Genomic DNA, 15,481 nt, shown 5'->3' with positions numbered 1-15,481 from the left:
AGTCACTGGCATGAATAAGATGGACCCGGGCGGCCGGTTCCGTGCAGGAACGGGCTTGGGGCGGATCTGTCGTTTGGGCCCTTTTACGACAGATCCATCTCGTTTCCCGACTGGGGGCTTTCTGGATTGACTTCTGCGTTTGGGGAAGCGGGGTCGTATTCCATAACTTCTTCCGCTTCTAGTCCTCTCTCTGAGGCGGGCCTTTGGGAAGCGCCGCGGCCTCTGTTCGCTCGTGGTGTGGGAATCGGGCGTTGGAGAGTAGGAAATGGAGCAAGGGTTGGGCGCCGTAGTTGAAGCGGAGGTCTTTGCACAGGCCGGTAGGGGCATTGTGCTGCAAAGTGACCGGCTTGTCCGCATTGCAAACACAGCCCTTGTTGCCATCTAGCATCTCTCGCTCCACGGGTGGCGTACCCAGCTCCCCGTCCTCCCTTCTGTAAAGTCAAGGGTCTTCTTTGTCCCGTTTGTTGTTGTTGTTCAACCAAACGGACTTCCAAAATGCGATTCTCAACTTTGCATGCAAGTTGGATCCAGCCTAACAACGTAGGGGGATTGTCCTGCATGAGGGCTCTGTCCAAAAGTCTCGGGTTTAGTCCTTGCTTGAACAGAATGATTTTGGTGGACTCCTCACACCTAGGGCATTTGGCAGCCAATTGTCGGAATTTCGTGATATAGTCTCTCGCCGACATGCTGCCCTGTTTAATGGCTTGCAATTCTGTTCGGGCCCTGGTTTCCTCTAAGGGGTCTTCATATTGTGCTCGAATAGCATCCACCAACCCCTGGAGAGTATTGAGTTCTGGGGCCCCGATATTATATAATCCTACATACCAGTCCGCTGCTTTGCCTTGTAAGCGGGAGCCGAGATGTTCAATTTGACTGGCCTCGCTGCCGAAGAGGTGTCCCCACCGGTTGAAGAATTGCACGACTTGCACTAGGAAAAATCCCAGTTTGGAGGGATCCCCATCAAAAGTAGCTTCCAGTTTCACCCAACCCATCGGGAGGTCTTGCCTCGGAGCTGGTGCTGGATAGAAGTCCGTCGGAAGCATCAATGGCACTTGAGGTATGGGGGGACCCGGTTGTGGTAGCGGTGCTGGTTGCGCTGGCGGCGGCATCACCGGTTGAGCCGGGGGTAGCGGCCTCGGCTGGGCTGGCGGTGGTGCTCTCGGCTGGGCTGGTGGCTGCAGTCGTGGTCGGGCAGGCGGCTGCAATCTTGGTCTGGCTGGTGGCAATACAGGAGGTGCTGGCAGTAGCGGTTGAGGTGGAGGTGGCCGGTGCGGCTGAGTAATGACCGGCCGCTGAGGGACGGGTTGGTGGGGTCGTAGTGGTGTAGGCCCCACCGGTTGGTTCGGAGGTGGTATTACGGGCTGCTCAAGTGGCAAACGTATCGGTTGCTGCGAAGGAGTTAGTTGCGGTCGAAGCGGAAGGGGCCGCAGCGGCGAAGGCCTGATGGGTGGTGGGCCGTGCGGGCTTACCCCTCTCGGCGTCGTGTCTCTGGGACGCAAAGGCTGATCTTGTGGCGTTGGGGCGCTCGGGGTCTGTTGAATGGGAACCACTTCTAGCGGCCGTTCCTCCTCTGAAGGGGCCGGGGGCTCTTCCGTCTGATCCGGCCGAACTGTCGTTGGAGAAGCGGGAGGGGGTATCACCGTCGTTTCGGTTGGACGGGTTGGCCCTTCTTCCTCCTCTCTAGGCTCCTCCGCTGGAGTCTCCTTGGGAGATGGATCCCCGTCCGATTTTGGGGTTTCCGTCGGAGTCTCTCCAGGTGCCTCAGCTGGAGTATCCCCGCCCGGCGGAGTTTCGTCTATCCTAGGGAGTTCCGCGGGCGATTCTCCCGGTTCTCCCGGATAGTATTCCTCCTCTCCCGAAGGTAGCGGCTGCTGCGGGGCGTCCTCCACTGGATAGGACATGACACTTTGGAGGGTGGCGATTTGTACCGCCATTTCTTCAGGTGAGATTCTCTCCCCTGCCCCCATCGCTGAGATTAGGTGAATGGCATGAGCCAAACTTTCCTCCATATCAATCAGCCTAGCCTCCAACTGTTGCATTCGGCTAGGACCCGGTTGCCCCATCACGGAACCTCCCTCGGTTGTACTCACCGGGGAAAACGGCCCCCAAGGCGGAGGGTCTCCTTGATCGACTCATGATCTCGCTGCTAGAATTCCTTTGGCTAGGCCCGTCACTGCCGAGATGCCGGAATCTACAGCATGGGTGCGACTTTGCATTTGCACCCAACTTTGTTCAGGAACTTCCGTTGGCTCTTTCCATGGGACAAGTTCCGAATAATCCCAACTCAGGGCGCCGCGGCGAGATGTGTTCCCGTCCGTCTGTTCGGCCGTCCTGTTCCAAAACAGCCATGGTTGGCTGCTATCCAGCTCAGGGACAGTCTCTAGGCTTCGGCGTCCGTCCATCGAAATTCTTGGATGAAGCCCTCCGGCCCGGCGCTCTCGCGTTTCTCGGGGTCTGGCTCCCCACTCCGACAGGGTGGGTAACGAGATCAAGGGGAGAGCGGTAGCCGTCGGCCTTGTCCCCTCACTGCTGAGGTCGATGAGAGGCGATGTAGACGTCGAAGCTCCAGCCCCAGCTGGCACATGAGATTCTTGGGGTTGCACTGTTTGACTGTCGGGGGACGCATACGGATCAAACAAAGGATCCCTGTCCGGGACAACCTTGGATTCCGCTGGGCCCGACTCAGGCATGATTGGTAACAAAATGTCAGCTTGTGGCTAGATAAGGCGCTTCCTACAGGTTCCCTTTTAAAAGCAAACAGGAGTCCATTGATTGAACAAGGAAACTTTACTGCAGAAAAGGTCCATTATAGTCCACTGTCCTGAATAGGAGACTCAGGATGGTACATAGTCATTGTTACCAATGAAGGGCAAAGCATGAGGTACAGAGTAACAATACCCATCTGGATTTGCCTCCCCCCACAGTTCTCAAAACAACATCTCTCAGTCCTGGGAAGCTGCTCTCCTTCAAGGCCAATGCTTGGTGGAACGGTGTTAGACAAAACAGTCGCCTCCGGTGGGAATGCTGCCTGGGAACTGGTGCACCTGGGAAGAAAGCACTTAAACACTAGAAGCATTAGAAAATGAAGTCAGTACAGTTTAGATATACACTGGACCTGACAGCTCTTTCCTGTGGCACAGGATGCTCTGATACAAGAAGGTCAAAGATCCTCTTCTATCAAGGGGAGTCTTTTTGTGCCAAGAGTCATAAAATGCTGCTTTATACGGAGTCAGCCCATTCATTTACAAAGGTCAGTCTTGTCAACTCAAAGTGTCTGGGTCTCCAGGGGGTCTCTCAGGCTGTGGTTTTTTCACATCACCTACTATCTGATATTTCAATGGAAGATGCCAGGAATTGGACCTGGGAACTTCGGGATGCAGAAGAGATTCTCTAGCACTGAGCCTGTCCTCCACAGGAAAGTTATTTGAACTGATCTGCAGAATCCAATCCAAGACCTTCCTCTTCTTGGAGAACATCAGTCAAATCCTCCGGGGGCAGACCGAGAATCCCGTTTCACACAGCAGCCAACCAGTTGCTTATGGAGGGCCAATAAACAGAACGTAGAAGCCAAGGTCTCCGCCTGGTGCTTCCTCCCAGTTCTGGTATTCAGAGGTTTATTGTCTCCATACGAGGTTCCTTTTAGCCATGATGGCTAGTAGCCGCTGATTGATCTTTCCTCCTAGAAATGAAAATTGGAATTAAGGAGGAAAGGAACATGACACAGAAGTATCCTTTGAAACCATCCAAGATCAGCAGAAATCTGTTCATACCTGCTTTACACTGAATCCATTCATCCAATGGCCATTTTGTGGTGGTTTTTGCTCCTCAAAACTCCAAAAGTATCCACAGTCCCACCAAAGCTGGGGGGGGAGCTGCTTTAAATATACAAAGAGCTCCTCCTATCCCACATCAAGTTGTCGGAATTTTAGTTTCATTTTTTTTAAGTTCACATTTATTTTTCCACACTGGGGCAAATAGTTGGGGTGATTATTTGAGGGGGGAGAGGAAAGAGTGGGGGGAAGGATTAACTTCAGCCCCGTCCCCCAACTGTCTCCCATGGCAGCTTTTAAGAAAAAAATGAATGTCACGGAAGGTCAAAATGCTGACCTAAAAGTAGCAGGATTTGTGTTTTTTGCAGAGGAATTTCAAAGAGAGACTGCTGAATTGCAACGGATAATGAAGAAAGAGAGACTGCTGAATTGCAACTAATAATGAAGCTCTAAATAATGCATCCACCTGGACTGAATCAAGACCTAGGCTTCCTGTCTTATTACCAATGCTGATTTCTCCACACCTATTACCCCGCTGCATACCCCACCTAATCTAACCATGCCTGCTATTGTCATTCACCGTCTATTCTCATTTATCTGCTATTGTTATTTGGCATCTGAAATCACTCCACACTCCAAGATATATGGACTCACCTTCTAGCTGTATCTGAAGAAGTGAGCTGTGGCTCATGAAAGCTCATACTTTACCACAAATTTTGTTAGTCTTATAGGTGCCCCACTCAGAGCAATGAACAAAGTGTTATTATTCCCACAATACAACTGGGGAGCTGAGAGGAGTGGCTTGCCCAAGGCCACCTGCAGAGTTCATGGCAATAGTGGGATTCGAACCAACAGAGTGCTAACTCACAACCCAACCACTTCCCCACTATGCTACAGGAGCTCTGAAGATTGAACCTCAGACCTTCTGCATGCCAAGCAGATGCTCTGCCACTGAGCGCTGGGGGGAAGATCAATGCAAAGCAAATAAAAATTAAAAGCAATTACAAACCACCAGTTTGATTGGCAAAGAAAGAAAGAAAGAAAGAAAGAAAGAAAGAAAGAAAGAAAGAAAGAAAGAAAGAAAGAAAGAAAGAAAGAAAGAAAGAAAGAAAGATCAAACCGGCAGGGGGGTGCAGTTTTGTGTTGAAAGACCATGGAGGAGAAATCCCTAATCATCCCTACATGGCAGATCATTTTGCAGTAGACATTCTCTGAACAATTTTAGGAACAGCCTTTGCTCGATGCCCTTTTTGCCGTCCCCCTGAGAAGCAGGATCCTTCGGCTTTTCTTGCTAAGGCAACATGTGATCTGCAGAAAGGAATTCACCCGCAAGCAGCAGGCAAACCACTTGCTAGAGGAATAAAAGTCTTAGGTTTCCTTACATTTTTTAAAAAAAAATGTCCTACATTTCCTGCTCCCTAATCTAAAAGCATATAAGTGACTGCGTAACGTGCATTGCTTTGGGTGGCTTATTCATTCAGGACTCAAGTCTCCATTTGCAAAAGGCGAACACTATTACCGAGCATTAGGATAATCAAGCCCACGGATAAGATCATGAGGATCGGCTTTTGAAACGGGCAAGCTTAAGACCAGCCATAGCCCGAAGAGATAGCATCTCACAAAAGTGCCAGGCCTCTTTGTGGAACAATCCCAAGAGTTAAGACATCCCAGAAAAAGCTCCCAATCCTAAGAGTTCATATATCCTCAGAAATAGCTCCCTAAGGACGCATTGCACAAGAATTCCGCTTTGCAACTGAGAAGCCGATGGAGAAGGACCTGAATTTTTGTCCGAGTGGCGTCTGTGTGAGTGGAATGGAGATGCTGCGTGAATACCATCGACTAGTGTGTTGATGCAACAGCACGGCTCACATGTACAAACGATGGTTGTAAACTGGTTCTGTTCAATGGCAAGAAGAGGGATGCCGTCTGAGGCTGGAGGAGAAGACATTGTCCAAAGGCTGGATGCAATGCGGAGATGACAGGACCGGTCTTTCTAACGCTGGGAGACATCCTTGTGTGCGCGGATACTGGGCCAGCGGATGTGCTCAGCTGATGTGTTCTTGCATTACTAGCCTACATGCTCATTGGCTTTGGTCCCACCTGCCCCCCACAAAAACTCTTCTGTGGAGGTAGAAAAGAGTTCAGTAGCACCTATAAGACTAACAAAATTTGTGGTAGGGTAGGAGCTTCCCGTGAGCCACAGCTCACTTCTTAAGATACAGCTAGATACACCCGAAGAAGTGAGCTGTGACTACGGGTCTCACCACATGAGACAAAATACACTCGAATTACATGGGTAATTCGAGTGTATTTTGTAAGTCGAATGTATTGGAGTGTAATTGGAGTGTAATTCAAGTGTATTTTGTCTCATGTGGTTTGACCCTCACAAAACCTCATACCCTGTCACAAATTTTATTAGTCTTATTGGTGCTGCTAGACACTTGCTCTTTTCTCCTGCTACAGACAGACTAACATGGCTAACCATCTTGATCTATCATCTGTGGTGGCCCACTACTGATGCCCCCATAGGTACCTGTCATGAAGTTCAAGGAAGGGGGGCACAAGTATGACACCCCAACGTCATACTTCATACCACACCAGCCCTGTAAGGCTAGTGAAGAAATGCCTGCATATGTAGCCCTGTTTCCTGGGTAACATTCTAATCTTTGTGGGCGCTTTTGCATCTGTGCAGTAAGTGCAACTGATCCCACCCCCGCAAAAGTAATGGATGGTTGGAGGAGGTAACAAAATAGCATTGCCTACCTTCAGGTGTGGACTGGAGTTCTCCCAGAATTACAACTGATCTCCAGATGACAGAGAACCCTTGAGAAAGTAGCTACTTTGGAGAATGGACTCTATGGCAACACATTCCCTGCTGAGCATCCTTCCCACCTCAAGCCCCACCCTCCCCAAATATCCAAGAATTTCCCAATTCCAAGTTGGTAAGGAGTCCAGTAGCACCTTTAAGATTACCCAACTTACTTGTAGCATAAGCTTTCGAGAACCACAGCTCTCTTCATCAGATGCATTGTCAGATGCATCTGATGAAGAGAGCTGTGGTTCTCGAAAGCTTGTGCTACAAATAAGTTGGTTAGTCTTAAAGGTGCTTCTGGACTCTACTATTTTGCAACTACGGTTAACTCCTCTGAACCAATTCCAAGTTGGAAACTTCACAATAAAAGGATGCAGGGAGTGGAGCAATGGCTGTGATGAAATGCACATGCATGGAAGAGATTTGACTCTCAGTGCACTGGGGGTTGCTCAAGCCGAGACGTTTTGCATCAAGATCCATACAGTGAGGGACTCGTGCGTGTGCAGCAAGAAGCTGCATTGGAGCACCTGTTTTGCAGCTTGTCTTGACATCCAAATGCCGCTTCACCTGGTGAGGATAAAGTAGGCAAGGGAGGTCAATGTATACTACTGTGAGATTCCGAGAGGAAAGACAAGATCACTCAGTCATAGATAAATACTTGCAGATCTCTCGTTATGTCCAGTGATGAGCAGAAAATGCCTGACAAAATGGACTGAAGAATTATACCACTTCTTTGCTCACATATATTAATAGGGACATCTTAGCACATGAAAAACAAGGGGGGAGAGGCACATATTGTTCAGCATTAGGGGAAAAAATGTATTTAACTTCCATAATTCAATCAGACGGCGCTCTAGGGGTTATCAGCATGAATGCTTCAGAAATATTAGAGGCAATTTCAGAGCTTTCTCCCCTTCTAGATCATCTTCCTAATGGAGTTCCGATGACAGATGTTTTAAAAATACATGAATTGGATCATAGCTATAATATATAACTGAAATGAGAGCGAGGGAAAGAGAATATATGAGTGTGCTTACAAAGGTACTGTTTTTAAGGGGGATGCGTAGTGTGAACATGTCACTTTTAACTTTCATGATCAGGTCAGGATTTTCTGTGCCTAAAGAGTAGTTTCTCTGAACACTGGAGCTGCCTTTGATCTACTTTTCTGCTTCCCTTTCCCTCCTAGGGTTGCCAACTCCAAATTGGGAGATTACTGCAGATTTTAAGGGTGGAGCCTGGAAAGGGCGGGGTTTGGAGAGGGACCTCAGCAGGGTACACTGCCCTAGAGTCCACCCTCCAAAGCAGCCATTTTCTCCAGGAGAACTGATCTTTATCATCTAGGACTGAGAGCGGGACCACAAGTGACGCCTGACACAGGTTGGACACTAGTCAGCTTCCCTCAAGTTTTGATGGGAAATGTAGGCGTCCTGGTCTTGCAGCTTGGCTCTCTGACTGCTGTCCAATGGACTTTTCAACTGTCACTTGTCCAACATTCCACCAAGCTGCCTACATTTCCCATCAAAACTTGAGGGAAGCTGGCAACTGTCCAACCTGTGTCAGGCGTCACTTGTGGTCCCGCTCTAAGTTGGAATTCTGGGACATCTTCAGCCTGCACCTGGAGACTGGCAGCCTATTCCCTTTGTGCATGACCCTTCTGGTTCTGTCCTGAGTGGATGGACTCTGATCAGGATCTGCTCCTTGCCAGATTTACCACCAGAGTTGCCAGGCCTGGGGGAGGGGGGGTGGAGGGAGAAGCATCACTAACACTGTGATATTACTTCCATGTGATCACCAGGTAGTAATGTCACACACCCCTCCCAATGATGGTCAAGAAATTAGCCCAATCTGTATAGTAAATACCATAGAGATTGGGTCAATTCCTAGAGCATCATTGGGGGGATGTCACAGCATTAGTGAGGACAGCTTTCTCCCTAGTTTTTCTCACACTGCTCACTGGAGTGAGTGCAAGGAATGGAGGGTACGGACTAGAGATGGGCACGAACCGAAATATGAACCAAAATTCAGCACAAACCAAGCCAGCTCGTGGTTCACGAACCAGCGGTTTGTCAGAGCCCATTTCTGACGAACTACCACAAACTTTAGGCTGGTTCATTTGGATCGTTTTTTGATTCATCACTGCAGACAGTGTGGTGCTGATCAATGTTTCCTAGGCAACAGGGGATAGACTTCCTGCAGATCTTCTGCTGACCCAGAAGTGGCCTTCTGCGACCCAGAAGTGGTGATTTGCTGGCCCAGAAGTCACGTTTTCATGAACCCAAATGAACCGATTCGTGAACTGGAGCAAGTTCGTGAAAGTTTGGGGTTCATGGTTCATGAAATGTGATGAACCACGAACCACATGGTTCATTTTTTCCCCAGTTCGTGTAGGGACGAGAATTTGCCTTCTGGCAACCCTATTTGAGACTTCTGGAAGTTGGCAACAGGATTTAGTTCTCGGAAATATGGAGAAAGCCCTCATTCATGGAACCTGATATTATTTTGGAGGGCTTTCTCTTGAGAGCTTGGTTATTATGGACTGGATTTTCAGCAAGCTGATTTTTCACAACCTAATGATATTGCGCTGGGGGGCTGACAGTGCATAGCTATCCAGTTTAAATGAAACTCTGAGCTAAACTACACGAGATGCCCAACACGTGTCAGAGTCTCAGAAGTTTGCCTCAGTAGTGTAGTTGGGCCAGCAGCAGCAGGGCCAGAAGGACTGGAGGGAAAGTGTCAGCGAGGGGAGCCTGAAGCTGGCGGGCGGCTAACAGCGGCAGAAGGAGCTGCCACCGCTGTAGTCTCTGCTAGACTCAACCATTCCTTCTCACAGAGAGGGGAAGGAGACAAGCAATTTTTTTCTAATGGCGCTTATGGGTGCAGGCCTTAAGTCTCCCTCCCCCCTCACTCTGGGTGGAATCTGTCAGGTCATACAATAAAAGTTTTCCAAGACAGAGCAGCATGAGATCACTGCAGGAAAGGTACTTTGCAATTCCTCCCAGAGTGCAAAGTTCCTCTCCCCCAGCAATTTTATTTTAAGACCTGGCAGATTCCATCCAGAGTGAGGGGGAGGAGACTGAAGGCTTGCACCCATAAACTACACTAGAAGAATGCTTCCAACCAATTTTTGCTTGTATTTTCACCCTTCCCCTCCACAGCAATTCCAAGCGACTCTTTTAAAACTATGGTCATAGATCCAGAGGAGTTAGCCATGTTAGTCTGCAGTAGCAAAATAGAAAAGAGTCCAGTAGCACCTTTAAGACTAACCAACTTTACTGTAGCCTAAGCTTTCGATGCATCTGACGAAGAGAACTGTGGTTCTCGAAATCTTAGGCTACAGTAAATTTGGTTAGTCTTAAAGGTGCTACTGGACTCTTTTCTCATTTAAAACTATAGTTCCCAGGGAACATTACATCACCAGACCTTGAAGAACACGTGCCAGATGTCTTGTGTAGAGAGACTTGAGGTTGCCAACTTTTGAACTGGTCTCTATAGCTCTCTCCCTTTCATATCAATTTGATCTGCCGCAATGACCGAGTGATATTCTTTACTTCTGTGCCATGAAAAAACCCTGTACTGGGTGGCTCAGGCTAGCCTGATCTTGTCAGATCTCGAAAGCTAAGCAGCCCTGGTTATTATTTGGATGGGAGACCACAAAGGAAGTCAAGGGTTACTATGCAGAGGCAGGCAATGGCAAACCACCTCTGCCTTGAAAACCCTCGAGGGGGTCACTGTAAAGTTGGCTGCAACTTGAGAGCACTTTTCACCACCGTGCCATAAAAAGCTTTAACTGCCAGCTTCCACTCATTAAAACTCTGTTAAAGGGACAGGATATTTTCCCCCAGGCTAGTCGGCAAGCCTAGACTCTGACGGCATCCAGTACCTGTTAAATTATCTTGCAAGCCCCACCGTGGGAGAGTCACCAGCCAGCAATGACACAGAAGGAGGTGACAAACAAGCCACTTGTGTTTCTACTCCAGGCTTTTGCCCACTACCCTCTGCTGGGGCCGCTATGCTGCTCTTGTTCCTGGGTCATTTCAACAGCCTGGATCAATGTGGTTCAGAGACCAGTTTTTCCTCCCACCAACTTCAAGTTTAAATTGGACCTAACACCTTGCACACGAAAGACACAAAGAATTGATTAATCGATCACTTAATCAGTTCAAGCAGCTTGGCTAATCAGTTAAAATCAACATTCATTTGAGACAAGCCCTATTATAATACGAGTACATGTTGTTATAATTAGAAGCAACTTGCTAAGCCTCTGCTTAAAATGAAACCCAAAACTCGAGTTACCAAAATAACACCCCCCACACATAAATCTCTCGTCTTTGCTTTTCAAAAAGGAGAAAAATATGGAAGCTTTTGGAATGCTCCCTCTGTTAAGAGTCTGCGGCCTAAAAAAGACTTCTAAATCTGCTCAGATTTAGAAAAGAATATTTCTGGTTATGTCGTCTGATGTCCCCGAAAGGAGCAGAGGGCCTGCTAGAGTGCCCTAAATAATCAAAATTTCCCACCAGATCAGCATAGCTAATATCTTGCAAAACACTTCTGATGTCTTGATTGATGTGGTTGCAGGTGTTATTTAATCACATCTAAACATGGCTTCCAAAATTCAACTCTAAGAGGATTCCAGAAAACCCACAAAGCATAAACCCTTCCCCCCCTCCCCCCCTCACAAGGAGGCAGAGAAGCATTTAATGATGGCTCATTTTTTAAAAGCTGCATGCTTACCTTGGGGGTAAGCTCCGTTGAACACAGTGGGATTTGCATTACTCTAAGTAATAAAATCACTTAGACTTTAGTATGGTGTTTTCAGTATTCAAAGTGTTTCACGTATATTTTCCAGGCTTGTTGGCATCCCTAAATATCAGGCTGGGGGATGCTTTTCTGGTGTACTAACATGACACAACCCAAATAAATGAAACCCCAGAAACATGCAAGGCTGTACAGGTAAATTCTTCTTCCCCTTCAACACCACGTTAGGGGCCTAGAAAAGGATGGGGCCAGCTGTCATACGGGTCATTCTGATGAGACCACGGCCGCCTGTCCCCTCCCCTTGGTGGTGGTGGGTCCTTTGCCTTCAACTCCCATTTTCCACCAGCACTCAGAGCTGTGGCAGGAGACAAAAATGTAAAATGGTCAGCGGTCCAATGGTGTCATGTCACTTCCAGTAAAATCATTGAGTTTCCAGTGACTCCTTGGGGCATGATATCACTTCTGGTCTTTCCCCCAAAGTCACGTCACACTGTTGCTGATGGCTGCCCCCCATGTCCTCTCCCCCATGTCCCACTGGTTGCCAGTCCATGATGTGCAGTCCTAGATAAGATCAAGTGCCTTTTTAATGGCAGGCAGAAATCCCAAGTGCCAACTACACCATGGCTGAATCCACACTCACTTCCTTTCCGTTTTTCTAACACAACGATTGCGTTGGTTTCTATCCCGCAATCTTCCTTCTGCCGTTCACGTTCCTGCCCAAATTGCTCATGTGTTGCGCTGTCCGCCGTTCACATGTCTTTCGGAAATAGCGAGATATGGGGCGGAGCTTGACCCACCCTCACCGATGACAGTATTTTTTTTAGTATTAATCAGATTTGTGCTTTATCGAATTTGTGCTACTTTGAAATTTTTAATGAGCCAGGTTCATATTTGGGAATACTCCACATCCAGCTCCAAGGTTACACGAGTAATTCCTCTCCAGACCATTTTGGCTTGGGGAAATTGGATTAATCCCCTCTTGAACTGAAACAGGCCTTTAAAAACAACATTCCCTTAGGGTTGCCAGCCTCCAGGCGGAGCCTGAAGTTCTCTTGAAAGGACAACTGATTTCTAGACTTCAGACACAAGTTCCCCTGGAGAAAACAACAGCTTCAGAGGGCAGACTATATGGCATACCATAGATTCTAGCTCAAATCCCTTCCCAAATTCCCTCCTCCAAAGGCACCAGGAATTCCCCAGGCCAGAGTTGGCAACCTTACAGCAGCTATGTGTGCAGCTGTGGGGAAGCCAAGCCAAGTTCAGGCATTATTTAGGTGCCGAAGTTAGAACGGCAAGGTCGTTTTCTTTCACAGCTTTGGGGTTCGTTTGTATTTATTGTATTCATTTTATTTAATATTACATTATATTTATTGTACGTATTGTATTTATTAGAGAATTTTTAAACTGCTTTACTATGGACATGAGGACAAACTTACCATTCCTTTGGAATTTCTGGAATGGTTAAACAGTGCTGGGATAATTTGCGGTAGCTTCGCCTTTTGTAGCATTCTATGGAGAATAATTTTATTGCCCACCGACTGCCGATTTGTGGCAGAAGAGCCTATAGACTCTGAATCAGGTGCCAAAATCTTTTTTTCCACAATCAGCTCAACAACATAGAAGTTTGGCTCAATAAAAGAGTCTGTATAACATTTTCACGCCACCGTTCATTCAAGGCAATATCCACGGTTTTCTCCCCTTTTATCTTTACAACAACCCTGTGAGGTAGGTTAAGCCAGGAACCAAATATTATTTTGGGGCTTCTAATACAAACTTGTAACACACCCACACACCCTCACTCACACACACCACAATCCCTCATCTCATACAGACAATTTCACAAACCGTGAAAAAAGTTTGGTTTTGTTACGAAACTACTGTTACATGGTGTGCATTTCTGAAAACTGCCTGCTTTTGCTACTTTTGTTTAATAATAACATTCAGCCTATGAGTCTTACAAATTTGCTAACTATTTGGTAACTTTATGGTCACTAAAAAGCGATTATCCTGTCAATGTCCTTTTAAAAAGATTCTAATGGTCCAACGTGGCTGCAAAGATTAGATCAATTAGATCAAAGCTTTATTTTCCTGGGCTTTTTTTCATAGCAAAATCATGAACTATTCCCCTCCCCAAGGCAATCTCGCTTGCAAGTTCACACTCAGTAGACAAGATGGCTGTTGCATCGTTGTGGAACACGTGCAGCAGCAAGTGCTAGCTTGCTGAAATTTCCTTCCGCTTTTTCCAGTCACTGGCAACATGTAAAGAAACCATTACTGGAAATCAGTGGCCATGGACTGAATCTCTATATTGAAATCATTTTCATCTTGATTTTGTTCCTCTGCTTCCCTGGTTGCTGTATTGTTGGTTGACTGCACGAAGGCCATGTTCAGGCTTCCTTCATCAGAAGAGGCACCGATTGAATTCCTGCACATCAGACATCCCTTAAAGGGTTCTGCCTTTCCTTTGGTCTCGTTGTCATCCTGCCCTCCTCCCAAGAATTTGAAGTGGCACAGGTTGGGTGGTTCTCTGTTTTATCCTTGCAACATCCTGCTGTCGTCTCGATTGGGACTGGTCCGGGATCATCTAGGGATCTCCGTGGCTGAGTTGAACCTGGATCTCCCAGCTAGGGATCCCAGATACCCCAGCGGGAGCAGGGGATCCCCCACTCCCACCCTCAGCCCTCCACCAGCACTCACCTGGCCAGTGGGGAGGAAGACATGACCTCATGGGCGTGCTCCTGGGGCATTCCGGGCATGCTCCTAGGGTGGCGGAACAACATCACTCCCTGGAGTGACGTCATTGCACCACCCTAGGAGTACTCCCACACTTCCCAGTGGGCCAATTTGGGCCCCAAAGAAAAAGGTGAGTGTCAGGTGTGTCCCCCCCCATCCCACCAGGAGGGTAAGGGGACCTGCCAACCCTACTCCCAGCTCATAGTCTGGCACTCAAACTACTACGCCACACTGGCTTTTCCATTGCAAAGCTGGGCTGGAAGTGTTTCCTCTTGTCTATAGCTCAGTGGGAGAAAAGCTGCTTTGCATGCCGAAGGGACTAGATTCAGTCCTGGCGTCTCCCTCTGAAAAGATCAGGCAGTAGTTGGTGAGAAAGGCCTCTGAACCTGGAGACCTGCTGCCAGTCTAAAAATACTGATCCCGAAGGACTGATGGTCTGATTCAGTTATAAGGCAGGTTCTTCTACTGTTGCATTTTAGCTACGGGAGAGACCTCTGTCTTCCCCTCCACATACTGGGACTCCAACGAGAAGCAAAATTTAAAAGTGCCTGGGAACTGAAGCAAATGAGTGCAACACAACTGTGTTGCAAAACGGATTGTCTGCGGTCAGAATCAACTCTAAAAACCTGCTCACAAAGCGAGCAAGCCAGTAAAATAACTTCAGGAGCCCAAGTAAAGCACAGAGACCCCGTGATAATCTGTCTGTGTTTTCCGACGCCAAGAGGATTAAAGCGCCTCGTGCTTCTCAGAGGGGTCATATGATGCCCCCCTGATTCCTGAGAAATGGCAACATTCTCCAGGCTTAAAAAAAATCACTTCCTAAAAGAAGGATACTGCCTGGGGGCTTCCCAATTTCTTTTTAATGTCAAGCCTAGCAGTACAATCCTAAACAGACTTAATGCCCTTCTCGGCCCACTGAATTCAATGGGCATAGAAGGGTGTAACTCTGCAAAGGATGGCATTATATATATCTATATATATAATATATATATAGGCAAGGGCACAGGCTGATTTCAGAAAAGATGAAGACGTCAGCAGGAGAATCTAGGGTATCCAAGTCCCCTTACCCTTCCAATGTGCAGAGGCGGGATCCGATAGGCACTTTTACAACTTCCTTGAGTGCGAGCTTTGCACATGCATGCTCTTGGCATGACATGATGATGTCACTTCCAGGAGTGATGACATCGCACAGGCCCCAGGAGTGGTCTCAGCCTTTGCACTGGGCTGATTTGGACCTCAAACCGGCCGCCCCAAACCAGGGAGCACTCTTGGAGCCTGTGTGATGATGTCACTGTGTTGGGAGTGTGCCACGGGAGGCCCATTCCCATGTCTTCCCCCCACCCCCGCTGGCCAGGTAAGTGGGGGAGGGGTGGCAGCTGGGAGCGGGGGATCTCCTGCCCCCAGTGGGGGA

The sequence above is a fragment of the Eublepharis macularius genome, chromosome 3 (assembly GCF_028583425.1).
Source record: "Eublepharis macularius isolate TG4126 chromosome 3, MPM_Emac_v1.0, whole genome shotgun sequence".
Classification (NCBI taxonomy): Eukaryota; Metazoa; Chordata; class Lepidosauria; order Squamata; family Eublepharidae; genus Eublepharis; species Eublepharis macularius.
The sequence above is the reverse complement of the archived record's forward strand: the minus strand, read 5'-3'. Positions refer to the sequence as shown.